Source organism: Apodemus sylvaticus, chromosome 20, assembly GCF_947179515.1.
Source record: "Apodemus sylvaticus chromosome 20, mApoSyl1.1, whole genome shotgun sequence".
In the NCBI taxonomy this organism is placed as follows: Eukaryota; Metazoa; Chordata; class Mammalia; order Rodentia; family Muridae; genus Apodemus; species Apodemus sylvaticus.
Window position 1 is genome coordinate 9,411,437 of NC_067491.1, and position 17,355 is coordinate 9,428,791.

A 17,355-nucleotide genomic window follows, 5' to 3' on the forward strand; every position below is an offset into this window, starting at 1 on the left:
TATTTTTTTTTTAATTTACCTATCTTCCTCTTATTTCCAATGTTACAGCATTAATAGAACCAAGCTGTGGGTGTTTTAATCCCTAGCCCTAAGGAATTGAATTTCAATGTCAGAAGACTAAAGTTATCACAGACCCAATTTTCAGATTCAGATTGACTTCGGTATATCCTTCACCTTGGCCTTATATACCAGATGTGCTGCCCTTCTCAAGACTAATAATTGTACTGTACATTTAACAACCGCTTCCTTCCCAAGGCACCTTGTGATGACAGGCACCCTGAGCTCCCGATCTTACCTTCCCACTGATCATATATGATCATGATATGCCTGCCTATGGTCTGTGTGTATTGAAATTCTATGAATGAAACAGTATGCCTATGGTTCATTCAGTACCACTTAGCTTCTGTGAATGAAATACACAGGGTCCTACCGCTCTGTCTCTAAGTGTGCATCCTCCATGTCTTGCAGGCTAACTCTACAATATCCTTCAAGATGCATCCCAGGCAAAGTGCTCACTAGAAGCATTTTCAGGCCTGTTTGCCAAAACCACTCTGATCTCTGTGCTCCAAAAAGGGGCTGTGCATGAACTCAAGGTAGTGTCTCAGACTTCTTTTACCATCCTGTAACTCTACAATGATTGACTCATAGATTTATAAGCATATAGCTACTTTATGTGTCCCATTTATCCTTGCTTCCATGATGAGATCTCTGGTGACAATTGTTTTCCCAAAGCTATTGAGCTAACAGGGGAACAGATTTGACCAGCTCTGTGCTGGGGCATTTTGCTAGTTTGCATTATTGGTCTTCTCTCCCTAAATAATAACTCCTTTTTAGATAACTGAGGGAATATTTACTAATTAAAAGTGAGGTAATGGGTTACCAATCATATCCATATTCTATACCTTCCTCAGAATTACCTCAGTTAGGGTTCCTGGGTGACACATTTAGATAACTGGGTCACATCTTCAGAACATCAGTTATCCGGGATTAAACAGAAAATCCCATCCGAAGTCTGAAACACATTTCTACAGACATGTCCTATATGTATCTTGATCCTTTTCCTATGAAAATTAACATTATAGTTCTGGAACTTAACTTCTGGAGGTACTATTAGTCCCCTGTAGATCATACTGTAGACATACTTGATTAGATTAGGGAGAATAATGATTATTCACAGCAATAATATTTTATCTCTAAATATTAAGGTTTGAGATAGTCAACGGAACAAAGTTTCAAAGAGTGGAGCTATAAGATAAAAGTAAAATCCTCTGGTTTACATATGTATGAAGCAGTGGTGCCCTCTGTGAGAAGACAGTCTGTTAGGCAGATAGCTGGACACAAAAGACAGACTATCCTATTGTAAATGGTTTATACTTACTTTGACAGAATGGTTTAAAGCCAAGCTGCCTTTGAGTTGAGTCCACGGCCATGGGTGCATGTTTATCCAATGCATCTTCGGTTGTATCACAGGAGTTACTTGGGGAGATTTAACACAGACAACTCTTTATCTGAAGGTCCTCTGCAAATCTTCCTCCATCCTTGGCAGCAGCCCAGATAGCTCTGCCTCCAAAATCTGTACCGTCAGCATCCCTCATCTGATCACAAAATTGTATTTCTACAACATAAGGGTCCATTCTCTCCTCTCTTCTCTTTTCTTCTCTTTATTTTGAATCATTTCCTATACTAATCCTCTGCCCCACTGCTGCCTGCCCCCTTGTCCAAAGGCACCCTGTATGTATTCAGTTTTCACCCAATCCCCTTACAACCTAATGATCCTTCATACACACTGCTGTCCTGTCCAAGTTATGTCTGCACCATTGTGACCTTCTCTTGTACCATTTGAAGAATGAACACCATCAGCAACAGTGCATCATCAAGTCAGATGAATGCAGGTATTTCATGTGTTCTTGTCACCATGTACCATGAAGCACCAGTGGAGGAATTTAGTCTAGAAATCCATCACCACTGGCTTAGTACGCATCTAAGGTCTCCTCTCACGTTGAAGTTTCCATGCCACACTCACTTTTTATAAACTTTCTCAAAGTTGCATTACAGTCTATCCTCCTCCCATATCCTTAATCAATATTATTTTCATGTAATAATAGTAATAGCTAAATTTGTATGGCACTTCTACTCTGTTCAGGTTGCTTCTTTCATTGTTGAGATAAAATACTTCACAGGAAGAAATCTGAAGGATTGTGGACTTTCTTTGGCTCGTAGGTGAGGTTATACTCTGTCACGGGTGTGTAAGTCATCATGGACACATATCCTCTACAGTCAGGAGCAAAGGGAATGAATAATACTTCCCAGCTTGCTTTCTCCCTCATATTCAGTCCAGGTTCTAGTTCATGGGCTGGCCCCATCCACATTTTAAGATACATCTTCTCCTACCTCATCTAACCTAATCTAGGTCATTCCTCACAAACAACACCAGAGGCACATCTCCAAGGTGATTTTAGGTTCCATCAAGTTTGCATTAACCACCACTGAAGGGAAGCCCTTTTCCAGTGTTCAGTTTCTAACAGCTCACTTGGAAGAGTAGACACATGAATGTATATATTAATTATATTTTCCAGATGAATTAATTGACGCAGAAGATACAGTTTCCCAATATCACACAGCTAGTGAAAGTCACAGCAAGGGTTCAAATCCAGTCAGTCTGACTCTAAACAATCCAGGCCTGTCCCACCCCACATCCCATAAAAATATAGAGATGCACGTGTAAGTAATTCTTCCCATCAACAAATTTATATGTTATTGTCTGTATACCATTTTATTCCCTCCTACTCATCTGAAGCTAGAACAATCTCTATATTCTCAGTAAGATTATTTTTGTATATCTCTTATATCTAAACCTTTGTGACAAATTTCTGGAGTCCTTGTATATAAGTCTGATGTCTTATTTGCATTTACTGTTATGTCTTTAATAACTTAGATGTTCCTGTCACACATACCAACTATTTCATGTTTATCATGCACTAACAATTAAATGAGATATTTTAATGGTGTTTTTATTACTTTCATATCATGCTTTAAAGCATATACAGTATCTCCTACCTTGAAACCTAAGATTTTCTGTTTCCTTCATTACCTCTCCTATGTTACCCATGATACTTCCATCTCATTACCCATGATGCTTTCATCTTGTTACCCATGATGCTTTTATCTAGTTACCCATAATGCTTTCATCCCTTTCTAGTCATCTTTTTCATAATCAAAATCTCTAAATTATCTTTTCTTCTCTTTGGCTACAGGTTTAATCTTAAAGTACTGAAAGGCCAATAAAAGTCACTCTCTTTGAGGAAATACCTTTACAATTTATGAGATGTACAGAGATTTGACCTTTCTGCTTAGAGGCTTCAAAATATATCTGGATGCTTCAAGTTTGACACCTGAATGAATTATGAAGGACCTGCTCTCTAAATGTTGGATGCCTAACCCTCAGGCTCTCAAAAAAAAAGAAATTTATTCTGAAATAAAGTAATCGTAGATGTCATTAAACAGAATTTGGGCACAGCTATGGGCTCATGGAATATGACTTGTAAAAGGAAGACAGAGACCATGGTGACATTTCTACAGGACCAGAACTGCAACAATGTTAGGCAAGAACTTAGGGGAGAAGTTTGAACCACAGTTACTCCTGATCATATCTTGAGCTCAGATTTCTAGTCTCCATGACTTTTGGACAATCACCTTCTACAGTTAAGATCACATAGTTTGAGGCACTTTGTTTGGATGAAACAACATACTGCATCTAAATGCCCTTCTGTCCTACACCACAGAAGATAAACCTCCCAACTGCTGTAGCAGGTATCCAGAGCCTTTTTCTTTCATTCTATTTCTTTTGAGACGACATTATCTGAATTAATGTGTAGGAAGGAGGCTCACCTGTCAATCCTGACTGGGCAGAGGACCGGCAAGCACAGTTCTCCATACAAATCCTTAAAATGTTTCTCCTCAACTTCTATGTCTGCAGTTCCTTTCCACGGTGCAGGGATTCTATAAGACCCACAGTTCCACCGAGTATCTATACCCATTCCGGAGTATGGAAAACCCAACATTGTTGATGTCTTCCTCTGCAGTGACCCAGTTTCTAAATTTGTGTGCCCCATTAATCACTACCATTTCCCTGTCTGCTTTCTTCTTACAAAGGCACATTTCCTCTTTATTCTCACTATAACCACAGTCTCATTATCATCGCTGAAGAGGCATGTATTACTTACATTTTGCTCCTATTTTAGTTTCCTTTTTTTTCTGTAAAGAGCAAAGTGCACGTGAACAATTCCTCTTCCAACGTATTTAAATGTACTTCCAAACCACACTTGTTTAATTCAACATTTTCTCTTGACCACTGTCTTGACAGCCTCATTGTCTTCACAACCCTTAAGAACCTGTTCCCTTATGCATCTCTATGTCATAGGACCCATCATTCTTTATATCATTCTTACCTAGTTCCTTCTACTACGAAAGCTCATGAACAGTGTGCAGATGATGCTTAAGAGTCCTGTTTCATTAACTCCATGGGTACTCTTTGGTCTACCTCTTCACAGCATGGGCAGGATGACTACCACTCTATACTTGCCCCTCTGTTCTCTACTGCTGACCCCTGAGATGCTTTGTTCTCCTACCTTATCTTCTATCATCCAGTGTGGCTTTTCAGTCTTCTTTGCTGTTTGCATCTCCATATGACCATTGGACTGGGCTGTGCAAGGGAGCTTTCTAAGATATTTCTCATTCAAGAACTTCCTCTGTGTGATCCATCCTAATCCCTTGCTCTGTTTGTCATCCATCGCTTTAGATTTGGATGCACTGTTTTCTGACTTATGGAAATCTAGGAACTTCTGGCCTCTAACATCAATTGCATCTTTAACATTTCCTTAAACATGCCTTGAAGACATTTCAAATAAGTAAGAAATGAAAGTATATCGTGGCCATGATTGGAGAAGCAGAAAAATTAGAGTGGGCAAAGAAAGTTGCACAGGAATAGTTAGAGTTGCAGAAGTGCTCAAGGATGCTTGTTGCTGAGGTAGACTGAGAAATGGAACACAATATCATCTTGCAAAAGGAAGCTGATATGAAGAATTGATGAGAGTCAGCACATGAAGAAAAGAGGTGTTGAGAGGGTAGCCTTCCTGCTGAACAAAATGAAGATGAATGGGAGGGGTACACAAAATATTAGTTAGGCTAACCTAGAGACATTTAGTGAGGGTCGTGGGTAAGTGGAGAGGGGATAATGAAACATCAAAAGACAGTGCATGTTCCTGTCTTTACCATTTTCCTGTTTGTCCTGATTGTATTTTAATAATTAAAAGGCCATTTTCATATGAAATATTTACAATTTCAAGTCACCTATTCAGCATTGTTGGTCATCTGTCCAGCTATAGACATCAAAAGTACAGATAGATTTCAATTTAACTGTCATCCCGTAGTCTACAATTTGATCCCATTAGGCAGATCCCCAGAGATCATGATTGAAAGCCTCCTAGAGGAGAATGAAGACAGAAAAAGGTTAGTGGAGGACATCTGGGATGTTCAAGGAATAGCTGCTGCGGCCATTAGGATTCTCATACTTCTTTATCAATGATGCAATTCAAGCTTTCTGAATAAGTAGCAGTACCTGGTGCCAGTGTTACTTCCCTTCAGGGTAGTTAGAGCAAGCTAAGATGCTTTGTTCTAACAACTGTCTTGTGGTCTCTGCAAGAAGTCACATGATAAGAAGGTCTACTGAGCCTTCTGCTATTCTTCCCAAGAGCTCAGATGTTCTGTAGGATTACCACTCAGATTACATTCTTCTGTAATTCCTCATTCTGATATCTCAATGCCATTTTTGTTTAAATTCACCTTCAACTGATACATAGACATTGAAGTTTTATGTATTTATGAGGCATCATGCTCCTTGTACTGTGAAGTTTGTAATAATAGAAAATATGACTTGGGGATGGGCGTTGTCTTCATCTGCCCTGTTGATGTAGAATCTCTCTTGTTCCTGCTGCACTGCATACTTCAGTCTAGCCGACCCACAAGCCTCTAGGTGATTAATGCAGCAAACCATATAGGTGCAGGCATACAGATACCTCTGTACATACATATTGAGGATTAAAGTTACATCAATATTTTCACTACTTGAGCCATCTTGTGAAGACCTCATGAGTTGTTTATAAATACATTTATATACAACTATTTCCTCAAATATTTATTGTTTATAGTGGAAACACACAAATATTTTCTTTAGGCTTTCTGACAGCACAGCACACTATGCTATTGTTACCTTTAATAATTTGTTATATGGCTTTCTGGATATTTTAGTTCCTGTTTCAGTTTTCATTGATCATCCATTTTGAATCTAACAATCTCTCTTTTTCTCCCATCTGCAGTAACCACATTCCATTTTCAAGTTCTATACAAGAGTATTTTCAGTTCCCCATATAAGTGAGAGCATATGTTTCTGTGTCTGGCTTATTTCCCTTGACATAATGACCTCTGTCATCACAAATAATACGACTTCATTTTTATGATTGAATAGTGTTCCATTGTACGTGTAAGGTTTTCTCACCTATTCATCAGTTGATAGACACTTGGATTATTTCATTTTCTTAGCTATTGTAGGAACTATTGCAGTAACAATGTGTATAAATGTAAAAATGCCTGACAGATTTTTTTAGCCCTGTGTGTGTGTGTGTGTGCGCGCGCGCGCGCGCATGCATGTGATGTTTTTTTCCAATATACATGCTGACCATTGTGTGACTAATCTTACTGCCATTTAAAAATGGTTTGTCTTGTTTATTTCTTGGAGTTCTTTTGAATTCTTCATATCTGCTCATTAGCAGCTCCATGTGAGTTTTAATGTAAAAATGGTTTATCTCGGCTATAAATGGCCTCTTCCTGCTGTTGTTTGCTGCCTTTTTTTTTTTTTTTTTTTTTTTTTTTTTGGTAGAAAATGGTTGCAGCTACATCTAATCTCATTCGGTTGTCTCCTGTGCTCTTGGGATCCTTAGTAGAATCTTTGTGTAGTTGAGTGTTCTAAACTCACTCTCCAGCCTTTCAAATCTCATGTTTACACATTTAATCCAGTTTTAGTTGTAATTGGTGATATGGGGAATCTAGTTGCATCCTTCTGCACGTGGATATCCATCTTTCTAAGCAAAATTACCTGAGGAGGCTGCCCTTCCTCTAATGTTCTCAGTCTTAGTTAGGGCTTCTTATTGCTTCAGTGAAACACCATGCCTGAAAACCAAGTCAGGGAAAAGGAGCTTATGCAGCTTACACTGTCACTTTGCTGTGCATTACTGAAGGAAGTCAGGACAGAAACTTAAACGGGGGGAACCTAGAAGCAGGGACTGATGCAGAGGCCTTAGAAGGGGGCTGCTTACCAGCTTTCTCAGACTGCTTTCTTACAAAACGGAGGACTGCCAGCCCAGGAATCTGCAATGGTACCGTCAATCACTAACTAAGAAAATGCCTACAGCTGGATCTTATGAAGGTATTTTCTCAATTGAGGCCTCTTGCTCTCCGATGTCTTTACCTTGTGTCATGGTGACATAAAACTATGTTCTCATAGTACTTTTTTTCTTTTTTTTTTTTTTTTTTTTTTTTTTTTTGGTTTTTCAAGACAGGGTTTTTCTGTGTAGCCCTGGCTGTCCTGGAACTCACTCTGTAGACCAGGCTGGCCTTGAACTCAGAAATTCACCTGCCTCTTCCTCCCGAGTGCTGGGATTATAGGCGTGTGCCACCATGCCCTGCTCTTTTCTATTTTCATATTCTGTGCTCCCTCTTAGAACCAGCACTGTAAGTGACACAGACTCACAGGCCTGCATAGAGTTAATTTCTCAACCCTGTCTTTCCTAGGAGCTGCTCTGTATTCCTAAGCCTCCAATTCTGCCATGGTCATCAGAGGGCAAGCACTGTGATCAGACTATACAATGTTGTTATTTAGGAGGCATGTAGCTGAACATTATTCAGGTAATATTGAGAAATACAATCACCTCTTATCACCAAATAAAAGTTGAAAAAAAAGTGCTCCTTAGCCTGATGAAATTATTTCAGCAAATTCATAGAATCAGTTAAGTGAGATGATGAGATGATGTTTATAAAATTTATAAAACCCTCAACAGAGAGTTATACTTTTCAGCACGCGCACACACACACACACACACACACACACACCCTCACTCACAGAGCATCCAGGCTGTGATCACTTAGATGATTTCATTATGTAGCACTCCATCCATTTCCTTTATCTTTTATTCACAAACATCTAATCAAGTCTCTCCTTAAAATCTAGATATAATTCTGTCACTCTATAGCTCAAATCCTCTAGGCATTTTCATTTTACACACCACACACACACACATACACACACTCACACATTAACACACACTCATATGGACATATACACACTCATACACACTCACACTCACACATGGATACTCACACACGTACACTCACACATTAACACACACTCATATGCACATATACGCACTCATACACACACTCACATGGATACTCACACACTCACACATACTTACATATTCACACACACACATACTCACACACATTAACACACACTCATATGCACATACACACACTCATACACACTCACACTCATAAATGAATACTCACACACTCACAATACTCACACACATGTACACTCACACATTAACACACATTCATACGCATATATACACACTCATACACACACTCACACTCATAAATGTATACTCACACATACACACTCACACATACTCACATTCACACACACACACACTCACACACACCTACACTCACACATTAACACACATTCGTATGCACATATACACACTCATACACACACTCACACTCATAAATGTATACTCACACACTCACACATACTCACACACACACACTTACACACACCTACACTCACACATTAACACACATTCATATGCACATATACACACTCATACACACACTCACACTCATAAATGTATACTCACACACACATACTCACACACACACACACACACACACACACACACACACGTTTTGACAGGGCCCTGTAAAGCTCTTGTTCATTCTCCCTCTGCTCCTCCATCTGTCTTTCTATTTCACCAGAATCTAATTTCTGTCTACCAATTGGCTCCTGCCATGGTGGCCTCTTTACTGTTTAGAGGGAACTCAAAGGAGGAGCCATTTAGATGCCTTGCCCTGTGTTTCTTTCTGCCTAGGAACCTCTCCTAAGATGTTCTTCCTTTGGATCTCTGCCAGCCACCACATTTGTAGCTCGCCTAAATACCCAGTATTAAACTGTATTCTTCCCTTGACTCAGGTTACGGAAACTCCTCAACCTCTCCCAATTATTTTCCTCCGTGAGGTTTTGCCCATTGTTTTGTTTCCTGTGTATCTTCTCGTCCCATAAAGGATCACATACAGAAGCCATACCGACCTTCACATACATACTTTCCACTGTGTGCCTCAATGGTACCACCTTCAATTTGTCTCCTTCCCTGCTTCATCCCCAGAAAATACAAACTTCTTGGTTACTTGGTACATATTCAGTGCTCAACAAATATTTGGTTGTAGCAGCAATGAAAACATTTTGCACTTATTAACAAAATTTTGCACTTTATTGCAGATATTGTTGAATCATTTTTTATTACTAATGTGCTTTCTATTTGTGATAGACAAGATGACAAACCAGTTATTCTGATGTCTCCTCTCAGAGATATTACTTATTCTGAAAAGCTGTCAGTGGAGAGATAAAGAAGAAATAAGTTATACCATCAAAAATAAATAATCCAAAATATACTGCAATGTACAACCTATTAGTTTTTCGTCGAATCTACTGAAAGTATGAAAAAAACTACAGTACAAGTAATAAAATATGCTCTGTGCCCTCCCACATTATCCTGCTAAATAGCATGGGGGCCAGCAATGCAGGTAATGGGCCAGGCGCTGCTATCAGAGACTAAGCATCACAGGCCTCGAGGTGCATGGATGCACACATCCAGGAGCACATTTGGAAGAGGCAATCCGTAGACTATCAGAGACTGTCTAGGAGAAAAAAATTACCAATTCTTTTTTTTTTTTAAGGAAACACTAAGACATAGGACTAAAAGATAGTAACCTCACATTCTCCTAATAACCAAAAAGGAAGTAAATACCCCAAATGTTGCTCCCTTTGGTTCTGAAGATTTTAAGGATGTTCCCATGAACATGGTCAGGTGATTGCTTCACCCTAATGTCAACTACCACCTTATATAATGAAGATCATTTGTCCATCATATCCATGGCGTGTGGGATATGTCAGACAATTGCTAACCTCCTGTCTGTGTGATAACATGCCTAGCAGATGGAGCAAGCAGCATTAAACTATGACTCCAGCTTATTTTGTACTAGTTACTCAAACACCATGAGTCATTTGTTTTAGTGTGATGCAATGTCTACCATTGTAAGAAGGCTATCTAATAAGAAACATTCACCCATTCCTCTCTCTCTCTCTCTTTGCTTCCTGTATACAGACCGTTATGACCAGTCACCATGCCTTCCTGCCTTTATAAACTGCTTCCCTTTTAAAATCATGAACAGAAATAAACCTCTTTAATTTACTTCTACTTATATAGAGACAGCCACAGGAAAAAGGCAAGTAACTAATACAAAAAAAAATGGTATTAAATAGTAGAGCCACACTGTGAAAAACTTGGCTGTATGGGCTATAGCCTTTTGGCCCGGTTTTGTAGGAAGAGACATGGGTGAGTTAATCCTTAGAGCCATCATCAGAGAGTCATTCTCATTGGACTTTAGAAGACCACTATGCTGAGAGAAATGTAAACAGAAGAGGCTCATGGAATTGTGGGGAGGGGGTGGGGAAAGGAACTGTGCTAGGAATTAGGCTGGAGGTCACGTGTAATATCTCCTGTCAGTCAATCTGGCTGCATTCTATTCCAAGTGAAGCTGGATGTGAAAGTAGTGCCCTGATTTGCTCAGTGGAGAAACGTTCATGACAACATGGTACTCAGGCTGCGGTATGGTCGCTGCTCACTGCTCTTAGGCATATGACAGAGAGCGCAAAAGTATGAAAAATATGGATTGGCAAGGAAAAGAACACAGAGAATTATAATAAAGTTGTGGACATGGGATGTGTAGACTCCTGCGACTGTGAACGCTAAGGAGATTGGCATGAAAAGGTGGGACCCTTGTGCTTTGCATGAGGACAGTAGAAAAGATGCCTTGTAGACACTGCTAGCATCAAAGACTCCAACTTGTAAAAATGCAAAATGTTCAAAGGGAGGGAGATTGAGAATGCCACTGAAGGGGTTTCCTGGTCCCTCAAAAACAACCGCATAGGAAACTTTCATGATTCAGCCAGAAAAATTGCTAGAGGCTGCTAGATTCCTAGAAGGTGGTGCGAGGATATGTGATGCCACTTCAAGTTTGCGGGAGAACTCTTGCAGGTATCATCATTCACCTAGTACTGGTATTGCAAACAGGCATAATACAAGAGTTAAGGCATTATAGAACCATGTTCAAAACTGGCTCCAAGGTCAGGTAAGCAGTGCTGGGGTTAAACTCACTTCGAGAATCCAAGAGAGGATACTACATGAGGCTGTGGGGTGCTTTGAATGAATGTGGTTCCCACAAGCTCATATATTTGCATGCTTTGTCCCCAGCTGAGGAGTGGTTGGGGAAGGATTAGGAAGTGTTGCCTTGTTGGAAGAGGTATGTTAGCTTTAGGGGTTTCGAAAACATCTCCAGTTCCAGTCTCCCTCTCTCCTTTTCTCTCTGTCTATCTCTGTCTCTATCTCTGTTTCTGTCTCTCTGCCTGTCTCTGTCTCTATCACTCTGTCTCTGTCACTCTGACTCCCTGTCTCCCTCTGTCTCTCCCTGTCTCTGTCTGTCCCTGTCTCTCCTTGTCTCTCTCTCTGTCTGTCTTTGTCTTTGTCTCTCTATATCTTTTGTCTGTTTCCCTGTCTCTTTCTCTGTCTCATTCTCTCTCTCTGTCTCTCTGTTTCTCTCTCTCTCTCTATCTGTGTGTGTGTGTGTGTGTGCCTATTTTCTATAGATCAGGATATAGAGCTCACAGCTACTGCACCATCTCCATGTCTACCGGTGTACAGTCATGCTCACTGCTATGATGGTAACAGACTAAACTTCTGGACTGTCAGTCAAGCTCCAGTGAAAAGCCTTTTGTATAAGGGTTACTTTGGCCATAGGTAACTTCACAGGAATGGAACAGTGACCAACGCAAGTCGTAATGGTGAATCCTAAGCTGCAATAAAGACTCCAGAGTTTTAGAGATGACAAGACAATGGGATAAGCCACCAAGGAATGCTACAAACACAGTAAAGTTGGCTTAAGAGAAAGACCATGTGTACTGCAGGCACTGGAACTGGAGAAATAGAGCTTCTCAAAACTGTTGGAACACAGAAATACCAACAAGCTCCCCAGACGCCAGTCATAGAGCTACAGGGTCTGGTGTTTGCCCTGTTGGATTTTAGTCTTGCTTTGGTTCAGCCTTTTCCTTTTCTCTCCTTTGGATATTGGAAGTCTTTTTTTTTTTCTATAGCTCTTTCTTTTTATTTTTATTCCTTCTTCTTCCCTCCTCCTTTCTCCTCCTTCCTCCTCCTCTTCCTCCTCCTCCTTATTCTCCTTCCTTCTTCTTCTCAGAATCAAACTTCAAGGATTTCCTGAGTCTCAGTAAAGACTCAAACCTAATTTGGAGTAAAACTATAACTGCGAAGATTCTTGGAGAAAGCAAACTTGGAATACATGCATTTTGTACTATAACATGGAAGTTTAGCTTAGTTTGAGGCGTTGAGCTGTCAAGTGGACAAGGGGTGGACTTGTGGTGATTGATCTTCATGGTCAACATCACCGAATTTAATGTCACCCAGGCTTGCAGAAAAACTCTGGGCATGTTTGTGAAGATGTTCACAGGATGGTTTAACTGAAGAGACAAGACTTAATCTGAATGTAGGCAGCACCACTTGACGGGGCTTGTAATTTGTACTGAATAAAGACGGGGAAACGGAGAAATCCGTCAGAGTGAATAAACATCTCTTTCAGCACTCTGTTTCTTGGCTTCAAATACAGTATGATGCCCCTGCCACTGTGCCTTTGAAACATGACAGACAGAATATTCTCCTATACCACAAACCAAAGTAACTCCTGTAAGGTCCCTCCTGCCTGATATTTGGTCACATCAAGAGACAAATAACTGATATAAATTGTAAAAAAAATAAAATAAAATAAAAAGTAAAAAATAAAAAGACTGTATTGTGCCTCCCTGTTGGGGAATGAACCCCGGTCTCCCGTGTGACAGGTAGGGATACTCACCACAGCAGCACTATTTATAATAGCCAGAAGCTGGAAAAAACCAGGTATCCCTCAACAGAAGAATGGAGGGAAAAAAATGTGGTATATATACACAATGGAGTGCTATTCAGTCATTAGAAACAATGAATTCATGAAATTCTTAGACAAATGGATGGAGTTGGAGAACATCATACTAAGTGAGGTAACCCAGTCTCAAAAGATCAATCATGGTATGCACTCACTAATAAGTGGATATTAGCCTTGAAAATTGGAATACCCAAAACATAATCCACACATCAAATGAGGTACAAGAAGAACAGAGGAGTGGCCCCTGGTTCTGGAAAGACTCAGTGTAGCAGTATAAGGCAAAACCAGAACAGGGAAGTGGGAAGGGGTGGGTGGGAGAATAGGGGGAGGGAAGGGGGCTTATATGACTTTTGGGGAGTGGGAGGGCCTGAAAAGGGGAAATCATCTGAAATGTAAATAAAAAATATATCAAATAAAAAAAAGACTAGTTATATAAAATTCCTGCCACCTAGCCTGGAAATAGCAGAAATGAAATGTTGATTTTCATCCAATTCCCCTAAATACCTTGAATTGTGATGCCCTTGCTCTGGCTAGTTCATCTGATCACCTAATCCAAGTTAAGTGTCATGCCCTTCACTATGAATCGATAACAGTTCTACTGAAAATTAATCAGTGTCAAACAAGCAGTACAATTGGTAGTCATATGAATTCTCAAATGCATCATGGGAGAGGAATTTTAAATTGACAGCAAGAAGATTCCATAAATATTGAGATACTATGAAACAACATGTACCAAAAATCATGTTTTTTACCACCTGGTTCTTTTCTCCTTCTTCTGTGAGAGTTTTGGCTTGGTAAGAAATCAACCCTCCTCATCCTCATTCTGTATGATCAGAGGGGAAAGAACGTTGCCTGTGACTTGCCAATACGAAGTGTCTAGCTTACATGGAGCCAAGGGACACATGTCCCCCATGTGCCCACTGTGTGTCTCACAGGTGTGTGTACCCCAAGGCTGGCTGGGACCAATGGCATCTATTACTGCCTCTTAAGTCCCCACATAATCATTCCTTCCTGCCTGCTGTGCTAAGACTGTTAAAAAGTAAAGCCTAAAACAATGGGTAGCTGATGAATAAATGATTCCATAAAAGGAAGTGACTATAATCTGCTGTGATATCATTTTAGTCCAGAATTACAAAACCATCTAATAGACGCTGTCCTTCCCTTGCCAGTGGCTTCACAGCCCCCGTCTTTCCCAGTTCCACCATGGCCTCCTGCTGGCCCCTTCAACTCCACCTGATGATTGCTTCTGGCTAAAGAAGGATCTTCAGTTTTAACATAGGGTAAATCAAATCGGAATTGCCTGAAAAATATGAGCAGTCATCTATCCATAATATCAAAGTGGGAGATAGATACATCCCAATGCCCTTGCCCTTTATTGGAGATAGCTATGAAACTGTCTTGCAGCATCACAGACATCGGGAAGGTTGAACCTCACAGGTGATGTTTGTGCAGAACCTTTGCTTGGCCTCCTTTCTGTCTTTTTTTTTCTTCCCATCCCTCTAACAATTCTTCTTGGATCTTCTCCAAATAATGTATGTCAACTGTCTTGGAATCCCCTTGGAAAACCCAGTCTAAGACAGTCTGAGGTCCTTGCCAACACTAGGACTACACAGAGCCTCGAGGGGGAAAATAGGGGATAATATCAGCTAACAGGATTTCAGTGCTGATGGGAACCACCAGACAGAAAGAAGGCTATTAGCAATCCTACCTGTAGCACATTGTGTTCAATACAATGGAAGACAAGACACAGGCTGTATGTAATATTCTAGCCCACAAAAGACACAGGGACATTGGTAATTACAATCATCACAGAGTTGGTAGGCAGATGTTATTATCCAAATGTCCCTAAAGGAAAGGAAACAAGCCGGATATCAAAAGAGGCCATCATTGTCTGCAGAGAGAAGAGAGATTGTGCTGTAAATCAGGCTCGAGATATGAAAATGGGGGTTGTAATGACAAAGGAGATAGCGCTGGAAACTTTGCTGTGCTAAAGCCAGAAACTTGACAGAGCAGGAGAGGGACCTGAGACAATTTTGAAACACACAGTCAATTAAAGAGCAGGACCCTAAAATTTCATTAAAAGTAAATAGAGTAGTATTCTTTTCAAAAGTAGCCTAAGTGCATTTATTGGAGAAACCATCACAAAGGACAGAAGAAGCTAAGTCTCTTAAGCGTCTTTAGATAATACATGATAACTGCTACCAATTTAAACTGTCATCAAGGACCTCACTGAGAAGGGAGCATTTGGAGTCCAGATAACTACTAGAGTCCTGGCCCAAGTCTGTGTCACAAGAGATTGATTCACAATGTCTACACACCCAAGATGCTTAGCCCCGGGAGGATCTTCCCTACGTTCTGGTCCTAGGGAGTCAGAGTGACCTTACCTAATCACAATGCAAACACAATTCTACTTCCTTGGTTGATACTAAACTCTTCAATGATGCAGTGTGTGATCCTGATCACTTCTTACAAGTCACTACAATGGTACACATCTGGTGGCTGAAATCTCGTTTACTAAGAACACATTACTCCCTGGCTATCTTTGTTTTCTTGCATCCAGTCACAGCACAGTACAAAAGACCTTGATCTCTAAGAATGATGGTCATCTTGATATCCCAGTAGCTAAAGCAATACATGCAGGAGTTGGGAGGCCTATTGAGTCAGCCACACTATTGAATAGGAAACAGAGAATAACTCCTATGTTCTTGTAAAACTCACAGAAGCAGGCTATGTGACTAACCATCAGAGAATTGGAGGCCTTCTGCATTAGCAAATTTGTTAAACATACAGACTTCCGGATTATTCTAACATCTATATTCAAACTCAAGCTGACTGCCAACTTTTCATGGTTTATGGAATTCTCCAATTGAAGATAGCCACTCAGAAAGTGAAATTTTTAGAATGGAGACTAGATAGTTCTAAATAAATAAAAAGTGGTCTGCAGATGAGGTTAATGGGAATTCTTCGTGCCCAATATGTTCTTTGCAATACACGTGTCAGCAGGTCCTGATAACTAGATGTACCTAAGACTCTGCTAGTTGGTTCTTTGAGCCCTGCAAACTCGAACAGCTCTCGTGGCAGGGAAAAGTGAGAGAAAATCGGTATACCTGCAGGTTGCCCTTTGGCAGTGACAGAATAGTCTGGCTATGAATATCCTAACATCTTCCTTCCTGCATAAAACTCCTAGGCCAGTGCATGGTACATCCGAGATGTCCCCAGGCACCATCTGCTTTGTTCATTACAACATTCTAATTTATACATGACATCAGCTTCTGTGTTGTGCAACTACACTGAGTTTTCCAGAGAATATCTACCACACAGATCTCACATAGGCTAACCTCAGATATCTGTTTCTTTCTAGTCTCTCTTCTAGGAAAATTCACCTGAACTAAAACTTTCACTTGAACTAGCTCTACCTCTAAACATTTTTAAATTATTTATTTACATTCCAGATGTTGCCTCTCCTCCCTGTTCTCCCTCCCCTGACAGTTATCATCTCATCTGCCCCCTTGCCTCTGAGAGGGTGTTGCTCCTCTCCTGCCCCAGGGCATCCTCCCTCCCTGAGGCATCAAGTCTCTATAGAATTAAGCACACCCTTTCCCACTGAGGCCAGACAAGGAAGTCCTCTGCTACATCTCTACTGGGGACCTCAGCACATGTCTGCTCTTTTGTTAGTAGCTTGGCCTCTGGGAGCTCCCAGGGTCTGGGTTAGTTGACACTGTTGGTCTTCCTATGAGGTCATCATTACCTTCAGCTCCTTTTATCCTTCCCCTAACTCTTCCATCAGGGTCCCTGACCTTAGTCCAATGGTTGGCTGCAAGTACCTGCACCTGTCTCAGTCATCTTCCAATAGGGCAGCCATGCTAGGCTCCTGACTGTAAGCACATCATAGCATCAGTAGTAGTGTCAGGCTTTGTTACCTCTCTGTAGGATCCCAATTTGGGCTGGTCACTGGACATCCTGTCCCTCAGACTCCTC